Here is a 22,246-nt window from a genome sequence, read left to right on the forward strand (position 1 = left end):
CACCAGGAGCTGGAGCAGGAACACCAGGAGCAGGAGCAGGCACAGCAAGGACTGGAACCAGCACAAGAACGCAACTAGCCACTCACACGGAGGAACCTCTTTGCAAGGCAATGAGTGAAAGCAGACGCCGGCTTTAAATACTAGCCGGTATCTGATGTCATTCTGTGGGCAGCCCGTGGTCTGGTGGGAAAAACCCTTTAAATCGGGATTCCTTGCACGCGTGAGCATGCCCAGAGGGGGATGAGCCAGGTTCTGGGGCTCTGCGGCGTCTCCCTCGTGGAGACGCCGCTGTGAGAAGGCCCGAGCAGGCCCAACGAGTCGCGCGTCCTGCAGCCAACCACCCGGGAGGCCAGGGCAGACCCAGACGCCCCGAGAGCCCTGATGCTGCCGCCACAGAGCCGGAGGTAAGGACCCGGTTGCAAGGCTTGCGACCGGGACCGCAACAATGAAAGCAAAAACTCATAATAAATTTTTTTCGCGTACATTTGCAGTAAAAAGACTGCAAGGGAATCAATTGGATCATTAGATGATCAATGGGTAAAAGGGGCACTTCATTCCTCACTGAGGAAGATGTAAGAGAGATATCCATGCCAGAAATGATATTCAAAGGTGATGATTCAGAGGAACCAAAACAAATTTCAGTGAATTTGGAAGATGTAATTGGGAAAATTGCAAACTAAAGAATAGCTAATTACCTGGGCCAGATGGTATATATCCAAGAGTGCTGAAAGAACTGAAAATGAATTTGCTGACCTGCTATTAGTAATTTGTTAAATATCATTGCAATTATTTATAGTACCTGAAGACTGGAGGTTTGCCAATGTAACACCAATTTTTAAAAAGAGATCCAGGGGTGATCCAGGAAATTACAGACCAGTGAGTCTGACATTTGTGCCAAGCAAAATGGTAGAAACTGTCATAAAGAACAAATTACTGAACATATAGATAGGCATAGTTTAATGGGACAAAGCCAATATGGATATAGTCAAGGGACATCTTGCCTCACCATTTTGCTACATTTTTTGAAGGCATAAATAAACATGTAGATAAAGATGAGCCAGCTGATACAGCATTTGGCAAAGTCCATCATGAGAGACTTCTTAGGAAATTAAAAAGATAATGGTTAGAGTGTAGTGTCCTATTGTGGATTGAGAACTGGCTAAAAGATAGAAAACAGAAAGTATGGCTAAATGGTAAATTTTCCTAATGGAGAAAGGTGAATAGTGGAGTGCCCCAGGGATCTGATCTGAGACCACTGCTTTTTAACATATTTACAAATGACCTGGAAATGAGAACACTGAGTGATCAAATTTACTGATAACACACAATTATTCAAAGTTGTTAAATCACAAGAGGATTGTGAGAAATTAAAAGAGGGCTTTGTACAACTGGGAGATGAAGCATGCAAATAGCAAATGAAATTTAATGTAGACAAGTGCAAAGTGAAGCACTTAAGGAAGAGTAATCCAGATTATAGCTATACAATGCAAAATTCCACATTAGGAGTCACAATTCAGAAAAGGATCGAGGTATCATTGTTGATAACACGATGAAATCTTCTGCTCAGTGTGCAGCAGCAGCCAAGAATGCAAATAGAATGCTAGGGATTATTCGGAAAGGATGGAGAATAAAACAGAGAATATCATAATGCATATGTATCACTCCATGGTGCAACCTCATCTTGAGTATTGTATAAGGTTCTGGTTAACACATCTAAAAAAAGATATAACAGAATTAGAAAAGTTACAGAGAAGGATGACCAAAATGGTAAAGAAGATGGAACAATTCCCTTACAAAAAAAGGCTAAAGAGGTTAGGACTCTTCAGCTAGGAGAAGAGATCTCTGAGGGGAAATATGATAGAGATTTATAAAACAATGAGTAGAGTGGATCAAGTAAACATGAATTAGTTGTTTACTCTTTCAAAAAGTACAAGGACTAGGGGACAATCAATGAAGTTACTGACAGGCCGATACAGTACAGTGCGCTCCTTGGACGCGCGTTTTCCCTTACCCCTTATTCAGTAAGGGGCGGAAAACGCGCGTCCAACCCGCGGCACCTAATAGCACCCTCAAATGCATGTTGATGGCCCTATTAGGTATGCCCGCGCGATACAGGAAGTAAAATGTGCAGCCAAGCCGCACATTTTACTTTAAGAAATTAGCGCCTACCCAAAGGTAGGTGCTAGTTCCTGCCAGCATCGGGAAAGTGCACAGAAAAGCAGTAAAAACTTCTTTTCTGTGCACCCTCCGACTTAATATCATGGCGATATTAAGTCGGAGGTCCCGAAGAGTAAAAAAAATGAAAAAAATAATTTAAAATGTGCCGGCGGCTGTCAGGCCGAAATCGGACGCTCAATTTTGCCAGCATCCGGTTTCCGAGCCCGTGGCTGTCAGCGGGCTCGAGAACCAATGCCGGCAAAATTGAGCGTCGGCTGTCAAACCCGCTGACAGCCGTCACTCCAGGCTAAAAGGAGGCGCTAGGGACGCGCTAGTGTCCCTAGCGCCTCCTTTTGCCCGTTTCTACCACGCCACCTAATTTAAATACAGAATCGCGCGCACAGGCGAGTGGCCTGTGCGCACGCCGGGAGAGTGGGCGTTCGTCCACTCTCCCACAGACTTTATTGAATTGGCCCATAAGTTGTACATTTAAAACTAATGAAAGAAAATATTTTTAACCCAAGCATAATTAAGCTCTGGAATTCGTTGCCAGAAGACGTGGTGAAAGTTGTTAGTATAATAAGTTTAGACAAGATTTAGACAAGTTCCTGGAGTAAAAGTCCATATAGAAAACTTACAGCTGTCACAAAACAATATGTATAGTAAATAGGTACACAGATTAAAAATATATTGATCACAAATATCACTAATATCTCCAACTGATTCACATGTCACACATTTATTCACATATTACACATACCAAACATCATTCACCCATAAATATCCATTATGGATATTGAAAGAACCTTTTTTATTTGCTGACGATGATGATTTTGTTACACAATGGAATGCTGTGTTAAAGAAATGCGCATATGATTTGATGTTACTTATATCAAACATAAAATTGAAAATAGAAGAAGTGAAGGAAAAGATTGATAAAGAATCTTCACTACTACAACAAACCTTCCCTAAGGAAATGTTTGATACACAATTGATGGAGTGTCAGAAGCAGCTTGATACTTTTAGGAATGATACTAGAAAGATCAAATTAAATAAGTTTTACAGGGATGCGAAAGATTATAGAAAAGGATGCAAAAAAAGAGGAGGGGAAGACAAAAAATGAGGGGTAATATTTCATCCTCTGAAGAGGAGAAATCTTACACACCTACTCGGATTTTAGCAAAGCTTTTGATATGGTCCCGCACAGGAGGCTTGTGACTAAAACGAGAAGCTTGGGTGTGAGTGCCAAGGTAGTAGCCTGTGTGATGGTAAATGAAACTTATTCTAAAGAGAGAGCAGTGATGAGCGGAGAGCCGCAAGGGTCGGTGTTGGGACTGGTCCTGTTCAATATCTTTGTGAGCGACATCGCGGATGGGATAGAAGGTAAGGTTTGTCTCTTTGAGGATGATACTAAGACCTGCAACAGAGTGGACACGCTGGAAGGAGTGGAGAGAATGAGAAGGGATTTAAGGAAGCTCAAAGACTGGTCGAAGTTATGGCAGCTGAGATTCAATGCCAAGAAGTGCAGAGTCATGCATATGGGCTGTGGAAATCTGAAAGAATTGTATTTGATGGGGTGCGAAGGGCTGATGTGCATGGAGCAGGAGAGAGACCTTGGGGTGATAGTGCCTAATGATCTGAAGTCGGCGAAACAGTGTGACAAGGCGATAGCTAAAGCCAGAAGAATGCTGGGCTGCATAGAGAGAGGAATATCGAGTAAGAAAAGGGAAGTGATTATCCCCTTATACAGGTCCTTGGTGAAGCCTCACTTGGAGTACTGTGCTCAGTTCTGGAGACCGTATCTTCAAAGGGACAGAGACAGGATGGAGGCGGTCCAGAGAAGGGTGACCAACTAGGTGGATGGTCTTCATCGAATGACTTATGAGGAGAAAAAGAAGGATCAAGGGTGATATGATACAGATGTTCAGATACTTGAAAGGTTTTAATGATCCAAAGACAATGACAAACCTTTTCCATTGGAAAAATATCAGCAGAACCAGGAGTCACGATTTAAAACTCCAGGGAGGAAGACTCAGAACCAATGTCAGGAAGTATTTCTTCACGGAGAGGGTGGTGGATGCCTGGAACGCCCTTCCGGAGGAAGTGGTGAAGATCAAAACTGTGAAGGATTTCAAAGGGGCGTGGGATAAACCCGGGGTGACTTGCAGGAATGACGGCTACTACCTGGTGATTAATACCCTTATTCAATAAACGGTCACACAGTTTATGCGACTCCAACATTTCTCTATGCTTCAATGGCAAGAGGAAATGTGGAAAAGAGGATTTGCATTCAGGCAACAACCAAAAAGGTAGCAGTCTGGGTAAACAAATAAGCATGGGAGTAGCTTGCTTGTTGCGGTGGTTACTACCCAAACCAATTAAGCCTGATACTTCACTTTCAATGCATATCCAGCATAGATCTCTGCTTCAACTGCATGGGGGAATGAAGATAAGAGGATTTACTTTTTGACAACAACCAATAAGGACTGAATTGCTCAGTCTGGGTAAACAAATAAGCGTGGGAGTAGCTTGCTTATTGCGGTGGTTACTACTCCTAACAAATTAAGCCTGTTACTTCATTGGTAGTAGCTTGCTTGTTGAGGTGGTTACTACCCCAAACCAATTAAGCCTGATACTTCACTTTCAATGTATATCCAGCATAGATCTCTGCTTTAATGGCAGGGGGGAATGAAGATAAGAAGATTTACTTTTAGACAACAACCAACAAGGACTGAATTGCTCAGTCTGGGTAAATAAGTATGGAAGTAGCTTGCTTGCTGCGGTGGTTACTACCCCAAATCAATTAAGCCTGTTACTTCACTTGTAAAGCATATCCAGCACAGCTCACTGCTTCAACAGCAGGGGGAATGAAGAGAAGAGGTTTTGCATTCAGACAACAACCAGCAAGAACAGACTAGCACAGTCTGGGTAAACAAATAAGGGTGGGAGTAGATTGCTTATTGTGGTGGTTACTACCCCTAACAAATTAAGCCTGTTACTTCATTGGAAACCATATCTAGCACAGCACACTGCTTCAACGGCAGGGGGGGAATGAAGAAATAGGATTTACATCCCGACAACATCTAACAAGGCATTGATCTGAGCAGTATGACTATACAAACATCGGGATAACTTGCTCGATATGATGGTTACTACCCTCAAACATTAAGCCTTATACTTCACTTAGATGCAGCTCCAACACTGCTCTCTGCATCAATGGCGGGGGTGAAAGGAAATTAGAATCAAAAAGTTACAATAAGGGCCCTGAACTCAGTGGTCGGAGTAACATATGTATGAAAATATAAGTAATGAAGCTTGCTGGGCAGACTGGATGGGCCTATTTGTCTTCTTCAATAAAACCTCTCCTTCATTTCCAAGACTACCGGTCTGTACTACAAGCCATACTATTTTCAAAAATAGACTACTGTAATGCACTCCTCCTTGGCCTTCCAGCCGCCTCAACGAAACCACTTCAGATGCTGCAAAATGCCGCAGCAAGGATCCTTACTAACTCTCGGCGCAAAGACCACATCACACCAATCCTAAAAAACCTACATTGGCTACCTATCAACCACAGAATAATGTTCAAGACCTTATCCATCATCCACAAAAACATATATCACCGATCTACTCTACAACTCAAAATTCCTCTCAAACTTCATGTGTCCTCAAGACCGATTAGATCAACTTACAAAGGATCGCTCCATGCCCCACCAAATAAATCCACCACTCATACTTCCATCCTGAAACGAACCTTGTCCACGGCCGGACCATATTATTGGAATCTTCTTCCCCCGGAACTTCGACAAGAACAATGCCCGCTTTCTTTCAGAAAGAAATTAAAAACGTGGCTGTTCACCCAAGCCTTCCCTTAATGGACACCATACGAACAGCACAGCTATGCAATCCATTCTCACAGATCCCCTCCCTCCTCCTCCCTCACTCGCACCGGCAACTTTATAGACCTAAAGACTAATCTATTGTCTAAGCCTGCTACACTCGTTTATATGTTAAACTCCGTTATTTTAAACTTAGTTATTTATAACTTATTATACTAATTGTGTGCTTTCGCTCTCTACTCTCCCATCCTGTAAACCCCTTGTTCTTTGTAACTTTATTTTCATAGTTAATTGGTTGTTTTCAATGTAAACCGGTACGATAAGACACCAGTCTTGAGTATCGGTATATCAAAAGTATTTAAATAAATAAATAAAATCATTTCTATGATTCTATGTTTCTATATATATGTATAGGACTATGTCTGCTGCCTTCTCAAGTTAAGAAGAGAAGGACCTGCCCTAAAGGTTCCAGTAATGGAGATGGGGCTGTTTTATCAACCAACAAATGGCCAATTCCAATCATTAAGGGGCAATTTTCAAATGGTCCACAACTAGAGCAAAGTCCATGAATATGTTTTAACCAAAGACTTTGCACCAATTTCGAAGACAAATAGAGGTAGATTTTAAAAAGGTGCGCGCGGGTCGGTGCACGCAAGGGGGTGCACAATTGTGCACCTTGTGCGTGCCAAGCCGCACTGCCTTCCCCTGTTCCCCCTAATCTGACTTTCCTACCCCTTCCCCTAACCTTTCCTCCCCCTAGCCCTACTCAAATCCCCCAAAAATTTTATTTTACCTTTTGCGCCTACCTCTGGGCAGGCAGATGTTGCGCACGCCGGCAGACTGCTGGCATGCGATCCTTCGAACAGCGGCAATGGTCCCTGTGTCAGAGGACTCTGGCCCCACCCCGCCCCCAGACCACCCCTTTAGTAAAGCCCCGGGACTTACACGCATCCCAGGGCTTCACGCGCGTCGCCAGGCCTTTTTAATATAGGCCTGGCGCGTGTAACCTTTTTAAAATCCAGCACATAATGCGCATATTTGTACCCACTTTTCACACAGGTACTTTTTCCATGGAAGATATTTAATGCCAGGCGCTCAGGCCAATGAAAGTACGCTTCGCTTCACTCATGCCGTGACTGGAGAGGGCACAGAACAGTGGGCTCTCACCTGACTTCACAATTTGATGAGGGCCGAGCCAGGAGAACCGGGACCTGTGCGGGGGGTACGCTTTCGCCGCCAGCTGCCCCCTCCAGAGGGTGGCAGAGAAGGGAAGGGGCTGAAAAGCAACAAAAAGTAATGTTGAGTCGCTTCAAGAGGAGGGGAGGAGGGGATTTTAGGTTTTTAGAGGTTTCCTTTTGGGGGAAAGTTTGCCGTCTACCATTACCCCTGCCTCTAACACAAGGGTAAGGGTAGGTGGTAAGTTAGCAGGTTAAACGCGCGGAAAAACGGCAGGGTAAAATAGCGATAGTCAGGGCGCGCATTACTGTATGGGAGGGAATAGCTAATTCGATCATTTATATCTAAAATACATGCCGCGTGCGGAAGGGGTTACCCGGTGATTTAAAGAGGCGGTAAGAATCGGTTAAAGGGGATTATGTATCGCAGGAAGGGCTAATGCGGCCGGAAAGTGAGTAGAAAGCGGGTTAGGAGCGGGGTAACCGTGGCCCCACTTTACTGTATTGACCTGATAGAAAGGAAAATTCTGTCCATTTGTGTTATTTTCCTCCCCAAAACTAAATGGTACCTCCTTCCCCCTCCCTTCCCACTGGGAACTACTCCTCTAAATGGGACACAACACGAGGGAGGACAATCTTATTGCTATTTAGGTAAATGACTTTGAAACTTGCCCTCCTCCCCTAGGACAATTTTCAGAATGATTTCCTCATGTAAACTGAAATTTACCTGAGTAGATTTCTCAGAAAACTGTCCCCTCAAAATGGCTAAAGGTGCATGTGAGCTTTCATAGCACAAATACTTTGTATGCACATACCTCCAAAACTGAACTGAACAAATATACATCCCTGTACTTATATCCACTTTATCCAGCTATGTTACTACCCCTCAACTACTCTCTCTGGCAACAAATTCCTCAGCTAAACTGTGCATTGAATGGAAAAAATACTTTCTTAAATTTGTTTGCTAATAGTTTCATAGAGTGGCCCATCTCTGATTGAAAGGGCAACTAACCATTCCCTGTTAATTTATTCCACACCACTTATGATTTTATAAATTTCTATCTTATTCCCTCTCATGTCTCCAGGCTTAAGAGCCCTAAACTGTTAAGCCTTTCTTCATAAAGGAGCTGTTCCACAGCCTTTGTAGCCCCTGTGTGACGTGCAATGTCTCAACGAACAATTTGAGATCCCTTGTGGAGCATCCCAGAGTAAATCTGTGTTTGCTCTGGGCCTTCATGAAAGACTCTGTAGGAGATACTGAGAGCTGTGGTAAAGGAACTGCTGTGCTCAAGAAGCCAACAGACTAGCATGTATCAGAGATTCATCATCCAGGTTCTTAACTGGGCAGATAATAGCTTTACCCTATGGAGTTTTATGTAGAACCAAATCAATGGAATCTTCCAAGAGAATTTCTCCCGATCAACTCAGGGAAGTATGAGTAAATGACTTTTTTCCCCTAGCAGAGACATAGAAGGGAGCAGCCATTTAACCCCAAGCAGGTGGAGATGGAGAAAAACAAGATTTTTGAATATTTAAAAGGGAGTATGAGCTCATGGGTAGAAGAACTCAGCCCAAAACTGGATTTCCCCTTATGTTCCTGTGGGAGTAATGGGATATAAGTATGGTCTATGCCAAGAAGTGTCCTAATGACTTTGTTCCATACAGCTTGTTGAAAAAACTTTATTCAGTGACTGTTTTCCTATGGAATGTTCTGTGTAGTATGGTCTGAAATTATTGCCTGATAAGGGAAATTATATGTTGACTTTTCAGTTAGTGCTGTTTCACCTACAGTCCACTACACCATTTGATTGATCACCTAAGTAAAGAACCCTAAACAATTCATCACAAATTTCCCTAACCACACAGTAATGCTTTTTGCACTTGGTTTTCCCCTACGCTGTACCTTATCTAGTTCTACTATATCTTTTTAGAGGTGGGGTAACTGGAACTGCACATAAAACTGAAAGTATGATAGCATCATGGATCTATACAACATTATTATGATATCTGCAGTTTTATTCTCCATTCTTTGACCAATAATGCCTAACATTCTATTTCTTTTCTTAACTGCTGCCGCACACTGAGCTGAGAATTTTATTGTATAGTCTACAATGAGTCCATGGCACTTTTCCCGAGTGGTAACTCCTAACTTGGAATCCAGCTTTATGTACATATCGGTGGTAATTTTGTAACAGTTCACATAAGAAAGTCAACAAAAACATATATAAGTTACACCAGTTTTTAAGGCAAAATGATGCACATACCTTCGCTTTGAAAATTATCCTACCAGAACTACCCACACCTGCTAAAATTACAGAGAAATGCTTCAGGAAAGTTTATGTGCATATGTTTGAAAATCCAAAATTATGCCCATAAGTGCAAAACCCACTGCAACTCTGCCCCCAAGAACACATCCACTCAATTCAGAAAAACTTACATGCATGCAAGACAATTTATTAAATTTTCAAAGAGGTTACACACGGAAAAATAGCATATTTGCACTTAAGTAGCATGTAATTATGTGCATGCTCTTTTATAAACCTCGAAAGAACACACGTTTTTCAGTATCACTCACACATTTATTGGCACAAACAATTGGTAGTCTAGGGGCATTCTGGAATAGGGGTCATCGGTATGTGCAATCCCCTGCACAGTTTATAAAATACAAGGATAAATCTCTATACATCCACTTAACACATGCAAATCCAGGACAGAAAATAGTTTTTAAAGGTAAGCTCCCTACGTGTAAGTTTAACTGCATATCGGGTAGGCTATTTTATAACAAGCTACTTCCATGGATAAAGCACTTTTCAATTTTTTGAAAAAGATCCTTATAGTTACAATTATTTTTCTTAATTAGTTATTTATTTATTTACTTATTTATTTATGCATTTTATACACCGTCATTCCAAAAGAAGATCACAATGGTTTACAAAAGCGACATTCATATTATAGATCAACACATCTAAAACATGTTAACTAGAGGGCTAGGATAGTAATTTGTCATTTGTAATACATAATTTCCATCTCAATAGTCTTCATAAATTAGAGTTGTCTTGATGCACTTTACATCACTCATTACTTGTCGTTCATTCTTCTAACATTATCAATGTTTATAATCTTGTAGTTTTCTGCATATTGTTATTTTGTGTTAGATCATATGAATTTTTGAAGAGCCAGGTTTTCAGTTCACATTTGAAACTCTTTCTGTCTGTTATCAGACATAACGTCTCTGAAAGAGTCCACAACCTGGAGCCTGCTATGGAAAACATTTGGTCTCTTATTTGCATTAGATTTGTACCTCGCATTATAGGCACAGTTAATAGTCCTTTGTTTTGTGATCGTAGTGTTCACTATGGTGTGTATGGTTGGAGATTCACGTCTATTAAGCAGGGGTTTCTGTCACTGATGAAGCTAAAAATTAGTGTTAGTACTTTATAATGGATTCTGGATTGTACTGGCAGTTAGTGCAAAGCTATCAATGAGGGGGTGATGTGGTCAAAATTTCTTGTTCCTAATAAACGTCTTGCTGAGGCATTTTGTAGTAACTGTAGAGGTTCTAAAAGTCCTGAAAATAGGCCTTGTAATAGGGAGTTGCAATAATCTGTATTTGAGGATATTAGTGTTTGTAAAATAGTGCAGAAATCCTAGAATGTTAGAAGAGGTTTCAACTGATGTAATATTTACAGTTTGGAGTATCCTGTTTTAATTAATTTGTTTATGTGATTTTTCATTCTGATGTTCCCATCGATCTGTATTCTTAGGTCCCGAACTTGTTCAGAGGGTGTAATGTGAAAATTACCCAGATCTAGGGGTGGTGGTTTACCTATAGATGAGTTTCTCCTTAGCCACATGATTTCAGTTTTTTTGTGTTTAGTGTTAGTTTAAGCTACGACAATTCTTGCTGTATTGCCTTCATCTATGCTAAGAGTGTCGATGCTGTATTTTCAATTGATTTGGCAAATGGAATGTAGAACTGTATGTCATCTGTGTTTAAGAAGAAGAAGTGATGCCGAGAGTGCTGAACCCTAGGGCACACCTGTATCAATATGAAATGTGTCAGATGTGTAGTTGCCCAGTTTGACTTGGAATGTCCTGTCAGCTAGGAAGGAAGAGAACCATTTGAGAACACTTCTGTCTATTCCAGATTTTCTCATCTGGTGGCATATCAGGGAATGGTACACAGTGTTGAAGGCTGCTGTTAAATCTAATAGAACTAGGATATAAGATTCATCATTGTCAAACCCCTGTAGGACAGGTGAGTTAAAGATATGATTAAAGATTCTATTGAGTGATCTTTTCTGAATCCGAATTGGTTTGGGTATAGAAGAGCATTGTCTTCTATGTGGTTTTTCAATTGAGATAACACTGCTTTTTCTAGAACTTTTGCGATAAAAGGCAAGATGGATATTGGTCAGTGATTGTCCCAGTCATCAATTCTGCCAGTTTTATTTTTTAGGATTGGTTTGATCACAGCTTGTTTCACCCCATAAGGGACCAGTCCTTCTGAGAGCAAGTGGTTGATTATGGTTGTGATTGTTGGAGTGATTACGCTGTGTACTATTTTCAGGGAACTTGCCGGAATTGGGTCTAGTGGGTGGATAGCTGGCTTAATTTTGGTAATGATTTGATTTATTTCGGTTTTAGTTACTTTGTCGAATGTGAACCATTTAGGTTGCCTATGTTTTTCTTAAGGTTCTTTAGTTGGCGAGGAAGTGGAGAATTGTGTTTTTTAACATTTATTTTATCTAACAAGGAGGTGGCATATTCATTGCAGGCATTCTTTGAGAAGGAGGAAGATTTGTCCTTGATTAAGTGTTCGACAGTTTCAAAGAGTAATTTGGAATTAAATATAACCCCGTGAATCTGTTTTGCATAGTAGTCTTTTTTTGCATTATTGATTTATTTGCTAGGAGGGATCTGTATTTTCTTAGGGATGCTGTGGATGGGCATTTTTGCCAATGTTTCTCAGATTTTCTCAGTGTCTGTTTGGTTCATCTTAGTTCTTCGTTGACCATGGTTTCTTATATTTAGAGGTATTCTGTTCTTTTTGGAACATTTTTGTCTGTATTAGGCTTAGGTTATCTGCAATGTCATTGAAAATTTTTTCCCAGGAGTCAAAAGCTGAGGAAGCATTAGCTTGATTAAAATCAATTAGCTTATTTTTAATTGATTCTTCAAGTACAGCTGGTTGTATCTTTTTTTCTGAAGGTGAAGGTCTGGTTATTATTGAAATGTGTTTGCTTTGCATTGAGGAGAGTTATATCCACTTTTATTAGATGGTGATCAGACCAGGGCAATATTTTGTGGGAGGTATTGATTAGACAATTATTGTAATTGGCAAATATTAGATCAAGGATATGTCCTGCTTTATGAATGGGGTTGATTACAAATTGTGAGCATCCCATTGCTTCCATTGTACCTAAAAAGATTTCACATACTGTGGTTTTTGGTGTTCTATGTACATGTAGGTTAAAGTCTCCTACAATTTATGTAGAGTCAGGTGATGGAAATCCTTTAGTGAATAGTTTGATTAGAGGTAAGAATTCTTTTTGAAGTATTCCAGGGGGGCAATAAACCATTCCTATGCTTAGCTGTGGTGATTTTAGTATTGCTACCTCATAGGGTGGGTTAATCTGTACTTTGTAAGATATAAATTTAAGTTCTTTTTTACGGATTATTAGTAGTCCCCCACCTTTACACTTAGGTCTGGGAAAATGAAAGACATCACAGTTGGGTTGATCAATTTGATTTAAGAGTACATTATCTTTGTGGTAGAGGTGTGCATTCGTTTCCCTTGTATTTGTAATCCACAACGTATAGGGCCATATTCGTTGTATTCGTGGGGAAGCAAAATGTATTGCAATTCCCCACGAATACAACGAATCTTCGCCGAATTATTCGGCCATCCTCCTGACCCCCCAAGACTTACCAAAACTCCCTGGTGGTTCAGCAGGGGGTCCGGGAGCCATCTCCTCCATTCACACCCTCGATTGCCGGCATTCAAAATGGCACCGATAGCCTTTCACCTTCTATGTCACAGGGGCTACCAGTGCCATTGGTCAGCCCCTGTCACATGGTAGGAGCAATGGATGGCCGGCGCCATCTTGTGCTATCGGTGCCATTTTGATTACTGGCAGCCGATGGCCCGAGTGCAGGAGATCGCTCCCGGACCCCCACTGGACCACCAGGGACTTTCGGCAAGTCTTGGGGGACCCTCCTGTCCCCCAATGGGGGTCAGGAGGGTCCCCCATCCATTCCTCCTACCATGTGACAGGGGCTGACCAATGGGGGATAGCCCCTGTGACATAAAAGGTCAAAGGCTATCATTGCCATTTTGAATGCCAGCAGCCGAGGGTGTGAGTGCAGGAGATAGCTCCCAGACCCCCCGCTGGACCACCAGGGAGTTTTGGTAAGTCTTGGGGGGGCCAGGAGGGTGGGGGGTTGTAGTTAATTCAGTTTTAGCTGGGAAACAAATACGAATTAAAGCATAAACGTATCGGGGACCCCCCTTGCCGAATGCAACGTATCTGCCTCCGATTAATACGAATCCCGAATGCAACGTATGGCATCCCTCTGCACATCCCTACTTTGTGGTTCAACCAGGTTTCAGAAATGCAGAAGATAGTGGGATTTAAATCCTCTAGCAGATCAATTATCAATGGGATTTTTTTTTTTTACATTCAATTGTAGGAGTGTAAAAATTAAGCAGGACGAGATTACAGGTGAGTTGTAACTTATCATTGGGAAGATCTGCCTTGTATTCCTTATTTGGTTCTTTTTTTTGTGTTTTCCTTCTTAGTTCACCATATATGCCCTGACCAAGTATGGGTTCAATAATATGTATTTGCTCCATTTGTATGTGCTCTGCAGGCTTGCACCTCAGGCGCCCTCCATTGTTAGGTTGTCTTCTGTCGGGAGGGAAGTTTACTGTTGTATGTGCACCACAGTCTTGCACCGCCGCAATCTTCAGGTTGGGTGGGAGGGCTGGCAGTAGGTGGGCAGTGGCACTGGCTGGTCCCATCTCTGCTACCTTGTTCCAGGGATGTAAGAGTTCTCCCAGAGTGTCCTGGCCGCAGCCCCTAGGATGGATGGGAAGGTGCCCTTGTAGCGTCCTACCTGGCTGATCTTCATTCTCCCGCATGGCCACCACAATCTTCCCTTTGCACTTTGTCTGCCATTTTGTCCCCTGGTATAAAATTATTGTGCATAAAGAATGCACATGAATTTCAAAATGAATTCCCCATGCATACTTTACTGGACTCTGCCCTTGGCCTTGCCCCTATTCCCCCATAGAGGACAGTGTGCATAATTTTTCCTGCATGGGAGGGGGGATGATGGTGCAATTTTCAAAGGGATTTCTTTCTCTAGTTACAAAATCATTTACTCGTGGAAATCCCTTTCAAAATTGCCCCCCATTAATACTTTACCTCCTATCCCATAACTTCTTAAGTTTGAAGAAGAGGAATGGGAGGGGTTAGTTAGTGAAGAGCAAAATTGGTGGCATGGTAGACTAAAGCATCAAACTTTTATCTTTGAAGACCTCAGTTCAAATCAAGCTTAAGTGCAGTAAGTTTGGTAGTCCCCGTTTAGGTCAGGGTTAAATGAATTGGTGTGGTTGGCACTTTCTATTTATAGAAAGCCCAGGAACAGAATGGTAAATGGTGCTGCATTGCAGTTCGTGATTTGGCTCTGCTGACAGGATTATGTGGGTGGTAGACTGACACACCCATCCGAATATCATAGACCTCTGAAAGTTTTGCATTCTCAGACTACACTGATTCACCCTTGTGTATTGTACACATTTTTATTAGATTTGTTTTGACCTCTTAAAGTCAGAGAATGCCAAGAATTAATATTTCGGGTAATTTCAGAGGCTTAATTTTTTTTTTTTTTTGGGGGGGGGGGGGGGGCTATTCAATAATTCAGAAGTAAACTCTTCACAATATAAATCCAGTTCTGAGGTTTTGGGATTATGATGCACAGCAATTACTTTCCCTTTTTAAAAATTGGAAACAGCTGAGCTTTTAATGGTAGGAAAGCCGACACCGTAAGAAACATTTGGAATAACTGGGGTGGAAGGAGGTCAGGCAGAACATCTTACTCAATTCCTCTGCCAAGCTAGAAACATTTCAAGAAAACATTTCTAAAACACAGATTATCTGGTGGGCCTGAAGGAGCCAGCCCCGTGGGGCCACTGTTGGACTGGCAACAGGAATGGGAGAACGTGCTGGTGGTAAGACCCCAGACTTGTGCATTAGAAGAGATATGGTTAGCTGTAACCAAGCTGGAGCTATCTTTGTCCACTAGAATGGATGGGACAGATTTGAAACTAAAGGATTCAGAAGACAGGATATCTGTGATTTAAAACTACAGGGTTTCCCTGTCAAAGTGGCAGACCTGCATGCTAAGGTGGAGAACCTGCAAGCCACCACTGCTGTGAAGTTACGGACAGGACAATATAACCCAGAGTGGCTCATGAGAAATTATGGAGAACTGCACACCAGGAGAAATAATCTTTGCTTCATCAGTTTCCCAGATTGTCTAATATACCTCCTAAGGACATCTTTAGGAGATATCTGATAGCCTTAATGTATTCTGAAGAAGCTATTCCCCCATCATTCAACACCTGCCTGATAGCCCCAGTTTAACCGACATCTGGGAGACTCTGAAGGGGGAAATACTGACTCTAAAGGCACACCTGAGATTGCATTTATACTGGAGCCTGATAGAGACTTGGTTCTGAAAGAGTATTTTGCTTAGAGATTTATTGTTTATTGGTTTTCATGTTTGTTCGTGTCCTCCCTGATGTTAGCAAATTAACTCAGGCAAGGCAAGAAGTTTTTAGGGATGCATGAGAGAATTTCTGCTACAAGAGTTGTGTTTAAACTGAAATATCTGTGTATGATAGTAACATAGTAAAGACAGCAGATATAGACTGAATGATCCAGCCAGTCTGCCCAACAATTTGCTAATAGCAGTAACTGCTGCTCCCATGCCTTCTATTAAGGCTAGTAACTGAGGGTGGCAGTATATTTTTCTCCACCCTGAATATCTAGAATCCTTCTTGGTTAGTAATTCCATAATCAGGGAATATTTTGAATCCAACAGGGCTTCCCATACCTCTTTGATCTGTCAGGAGGAAATGCTTGAATATGAGGAGTGTAATTTTCAAACAGCCCACAGAGACTAAAGTCTGCTGGTACTTTTCACCCACAGATTTCAGTCTGAATTTTCAGAGTTGATTTAAGTGCATGAATTTGGTTTGAAAATTCACAGCTGTGCATGGAGCCCGATGTGGGATGCACTCACAAAGTTATACCTACTTGAGGAAAGTACAAGTGGATTTACACACAGAGGGGTAGATTTTATAACATGTACGCCCGATTTTATAAAATCAGGGATCGGCGCACACAAGGGGGTGCACAATTGTGCACCTTGCGCGCCCCGAGCCGCGCTGCCTTCCCCCGTTCCCTTCTCCTTAACCAAACCTTCCCACCCCTTCCCCTAACCTTCCCCCCCCCCAGCCCTACTCTAACCCCCCTCAAAAAATGTGTTTTACATTTTGTGCCTGCCTCTGGGCGGGCGCAAGTTGCGCGCGCCGGCCAACTGCCGGCACACGATCCCCAGCACAGTGGCAAATATGGCCGCTATGCCGGAAGCCTGATCCCGCCCCCACCCTGCCCCTCCCTCTCCCTTTTTTGCAAGCCCCGGGACTTACACGCGTCCAGGGCTTTATGCGCTCCACTGGGCCTTTTGAAAATAGGCCCAGAGCTCACAGGACCGGTTACGCACGTAATCCTTTGAAAATTCGACCCATACTTTTGAAAATGGAAAGTATGTGCCTAAATCCCTATACCACGCCTCCCCCAGAATGCCTATTTAATATGAGCAAAAGTCATGTGCCACACATGCATACACCTATCCAGGCTATTTTCAAAGAGCAACTTCTGTGTAAGTGCCTTTGAAAGTTGCCCCATATAGTATTTTGGTTAAGCTATTTGTTTAAGCTACCTTTATCTTTATCTGATTTGAAGGAAATTGAAGGTATTGCTTTTTCTCCCTTTGAGATTTGTTATTGGTGCCTGCTTCTTTTTCATGGGGGAAGAGTGGAAGCAGGGTGGGATGGAGTCCGTAAAAGGTTGTCTTTATATGCTGGGGTTTCCCCAGTAGGGTGGAAAGGTAATTTAAATTAAGGGTGTTAGCAGGTAATCCCTTGGAAAGACACTTCTTATGTTCTTACTGTATCTTCTGGGTGGGGTGGGATTCCTCTGTTTTTATGGTAGTATGTGGATGTACTAGGGAAGTAAATATTGTTTCTTTGTATTTGTTTTATTTTGTATTCATATTTTATGTTTCTTTTATTTATATTATTTATAGTTGCAACTGATTAATTGCTTTTTATTGCATTATTGTTGTATTGTACTAGTTCTTGATTTAATTGTAACCTTCTCAGGGCCTCATTGCAAGGGCGGCATATAACCAAAATAAATAAATAAATATGAATAGCAATGGAAGCACTGCTTTAGTGCAGTAGACAGGCAATACACTCTCAAATCCTGCCCATGTCTAATCAGAAGGCATGAATATAGGTATAGGCAATCTAGACAACTGCCTCCAGTGCCAAACGTTTAGAGGCACAGGAGCTTCACTACCATGCCACCATCTGGGCATATCGCCAGAGTGGTACAGCAGCAATGCGGAAAGTAAATTCAGCGCAAAGCCTCCTACAAGCCATCACTCGCTCCCAGATATTTGAGCACTCTACCCCTCAAATGGGTTTCCATGGTAACAGAAAGCCCTTGAGCGAGGAGGGGGTTGAGTGCTACATGACCTGTGAGCACAGGATAGCTCCAAGAAGACCCTGCGCTGTAATTACTTTCTTCTGTTGCTGCTGCTGCAAGGCTATTGCCGCAACTCAGAGGTGAGGAGGGATGCCCAAAGAAGGCAAGGTCTGAGTAGGGGCAAACTGGAGGGGAATGTCCCCACCACACCTTTGATGACTTCTGGAGGAAGGCAACTCCCCCACCACCATTGCTTATGGTTACCCAAAGTTTAAATCTGGTCCTGAGTACATGGACTTTGCAGAAGACAAGATTGGTCATTAATGAGTCAATTTCACATTCCAGAACAGCAATATTAACAATGCATCAGCTGAGATTAAAATAGTTTGAGACACATTTCTAGAGGGAAGGTTAGTTAATAATTATTGGCCAAGTAGACTAGGAGAAAGCATCATCTTATACCAGGAATTTGGAGTGAACAAGAAGGAATAGATCTCTTTATTAGGATTTGTTGAATGCCTCTTCCAAATGGCCTGAGTTGGTCATTGTCAGAGACAGGATATGGTGGACCATTGTTCTGACACAGTATTGCATTTATTGTGTTTTTATGTTCTTATTTGCTGTAGCAAATGTCAGACCTGCGTGATGAATATCGAATAATGGTTAAGTCTACTCTAAGGGGACCCCCAAATTTGTCCCTAACTAGTGTGGGAGCCCTGGGTAGTACAGAGTCAGTGGTCTTAACAGACCCTTCCCCTGATAGTGAGGTAAGTGGAGATAGGAGTGTTTAAGGAGCTGTTACAATCTCCAGTGGGCAGTATCGAGGATTTGATAAAACTCCTGTTCCCATGCCATTCAAGGATTAAGCTGGAGTCAGCCTTAATCACCTAAGGGCTGAGGAACATTGAGTGCCTTTCCTTTTGGAGGGTACTTGGAGGGGATTTTCCCTCCTCAGGGAAGCTGAGTGGGGCCCAAGGTCAGAATCCCCAGGTCTTCAAAAAAGGAAGGAGTCTTGGAGAGTTCAGCAAGTGGATTCCTTGGAGGTTTCTGGGGACAAGAAGAAGTCTTAAGGAAAAGGGGATTCAGACAATATTACCCATCTTTACAAAGAGAGGATTTTTTTTTTTAATTTGTACTTTATTAAGTTTTATAGCATCAAATGATACAAGACAGGAAAATTATGTTCAAAAAGGTAAACATTAATCCAAAGTCATAAGGAAACATGCATAAACAAGCCCGCATTGTAAGGGGACAAATACAAGAAGAAAATAACTAAGGAAATTCATACCTGAGAACCTGCTAACCCCCCGCACTACTTAATTAAGTCTTATTGATTAAGAATACTTCCAAGTGTGCAGGATTTAAGAAAAGAAGTGTATTCCCCTGAAAATTAATCATACACCTACAAGATCAGAACAGAGGCTACACCAGTAGATAAAAATTCCAAGATCTACATGTGGCAAAGGAATTTCAGACTCCCATTCGTTGAGATCTTTTCCTCTTCTGTTAGTAAGATTAGTATCTAATTTTGGAGCATGCCTCTGCAATATGTACATGACTTCTCTCATTTGTGGAAAATATAAATATGGATGTGGAATCTAGTGGTTAGGTCTCAAGGATGAGACTCAGGACTTCAGTCTGTCCTGAGCTCTGCTGCTGCTGACCACAAAAATATTGGACAAGACGCTTTACCTTCCAGGTCCTAGAACTCACAGTAAATACGGTGGCCCCCCTCTGTCATTACGGTTGTATCGTCACTAAACCAAAGCTAAATGCCCCATAGTAATGTCATCTGCCCATTGTTTGTTGTAGCAATCAAATGCAGCTATGGCAAACTGTTGTTACTGTACAAAGGTATGTTGTACTCAGACTATGCTGACAATTAAACCTTCTACAACACCACAAACGCCACATAACATTTAGAGGGTATCTACAAAACTGTTTACGGGCTTAAAACTTGGTATTATGCTCATAAATGGGTGTTACAAAATCAGCCAGAGCTGTGTACACATAAAATTACTTGGGGCGGTCCTGGGGGCGGAGCAGGCGTGAACTTGTCACTTATGCTCATTCTTTTTGATTCTAAAAAGAGGGAGGATCATTTTATGAGAGCATATAGGGATGAAGTCCAGGTATGCAAAGCACACCTGGTCTTCAGCTCTCATTTTCAAAGAGGACTTCCGTGCATGAGTCAGCGTTGAAAATTCATGGGACCATGTGAAACTTGGTGCAGTTTACGTGCACACATTCACACCTGCTGGAGAGCAAGGATAAATAATATCCATGCAATCATGTATGCGCATGCTGTCCAACATCAAACGTACATGGGCAGATGATCTCCCTGATCCCAACTCCATCCTCGGGAATGCATCTTTGCAGTACAATAAAAGTATGCATGAAATCACTTCCATGAATATTTTCAAGCATACAAACGCCACCACCACAACCCCCTCCCCCCCGGGTAATTTTCAAAAAGACTACTTACATGCCATTGCCTAACATCATGTTTTAGGCACATAACCATCTTTAAAATTATCTCCATATGCATAAGTGTGCGTGCACATGTTACACCCACCGAGAAGGAAGTGTGACGTTACAGGGGTGCAATTCTGCACATACTTGGCCAGAACTGATGTGCATAAGTACGCTTTGAAAATCCTTGGTAAAGTCTGCGTGCACAATCTGCATGCAGACTTTACCACTATGCAGGTTGCTTGATAATTACCCTTCCTATAATATTGCATTTATTATAATGATAAGTATTGGCACAAGCAAGCAGGATAGGAAGCTACTGTAAGTCTGTTTGCCCTTCATTTCCACTGTCATGCCCAGCTGTTCCCATATAATAAGCCTTATAGCATGAGACATCTGTTACACTCCTGCAGCAGAATCACTTTCAAGGGAAAGAGCTGAGCTAAGGACATGGGAACAGTGCTAGTTTCACTTGTTTCTATCAGGTTATGTCACACTCTGATGCTATCTCAATACAACTTTTGGGATTTACTGGAAAAACTGTTTAGTACTGGAAACCATTAACAGTGTAACAAAGAAAATATAGACATTGATGATAACAGACAAAAAAAAATAATCCTTCTGTAAATAACATTATTAATCATTTGTTTTTTCTCCAGATGCATTAGGGATGGAATAAAGCAAAATCTGTTTTGTTTTAGCATTTGCAAATTCTCTAGAACCTTTTTAAAATGTTCTAGGAGTTACAAATAAAAAATCTGGGGCTCTCTGATTTTCTCATCCTTTGTCGATGGAAAGGCTTATTTTATTTTATTTTTTTTTAAAGGGCCTAGCTGGATGACACAAAATACTTTAGGGTAGATTTTAAAAGCCCTACGCGCACCAGAGCCAGGAGATTCGGGTGTGTCTTGAGCCAGCACGCACCGCGCGGATTTTTAAAAATGCCAGCGCACACGTGTGTCTCCCAGTACACCCACAAATCCAAAAGGGAAAAAAAGGTGGGCATGGGCAGAGTCTGGGCGGGACATGGGCGGTTCGGGTCTGTAACCAAAAATGTAGACGTAAGTACTTACATGCACAAGCACGCGCCAGGGTCCCCTACTACGTAACTTTACTTCTGCTATGGAGGCGGTGTAAGTAGGAAAAAAAAAACACTTAGGCTACTCAGCAGGGTTATAAGGTTTGGGGCAGGTAGGGTAAAAGAAAGGCTAGGTAGGGGGTAAGAAAGTCCTATCCTTTAACTGGGCAAACTGTGAAAGGACTGGGTATTGGCGTCAGCTTGTACATCTTACAAAATCCCCTCAGTTACACAGCAGACGTGGCATTTGTGAGTGTCCATATAAAATTATGCACACATGTACGCACGTCCAGCTGATTTTATAACAAGCGTGCATATACACACAAATGATATAAAATGGATGTGTCCATGTGCGCGAGCCGGCAAACGCGCACGTCTGCCCACGCGCCAGAATGAAAGTCACCGTCTTTTTGAGTTGTCCGAATTTGCCAAACTATAGATTGTTTTTCTAGATATGTTATAAAGAAGGCAACAGAAACTGCACTGGGAACAGCAACTTGCAGAAGAGCGCACGACATCCAGATCCGTAAATCAATGGAAATGAAAGAGCGTCTTTAATGAGGGAACTGGCAGAGATATTTTCTGCTTTTCTTTAATCATACTGACTTTTCCCATGTGTGTCAGTAGCCCCAGGACCTATTGTTGTTAAGATGATAAAATCTTTCTCTTCTGGTATTTTAGTTCTGGCATGCCAGTAGGCAACTGATGTTCTCATTTCTCTTCTAAGCAGGTTCCTGGATA

Source organism: Rhinatrema bivittatum, chromosome 8 (assembly GCF_901001135.1).
Source record: "Rhinatrema bivittatum chromosome 8, aRhiBiv1.1, whole genome shotgun sequence".
Classification (NCBI taxonomy): Eukaryota; Metazoa; Chordata; class Amphibia; order Gymnophiona; family Rhinatrematidae; genus Rhinatrema; species Rhinatrema bivittatum.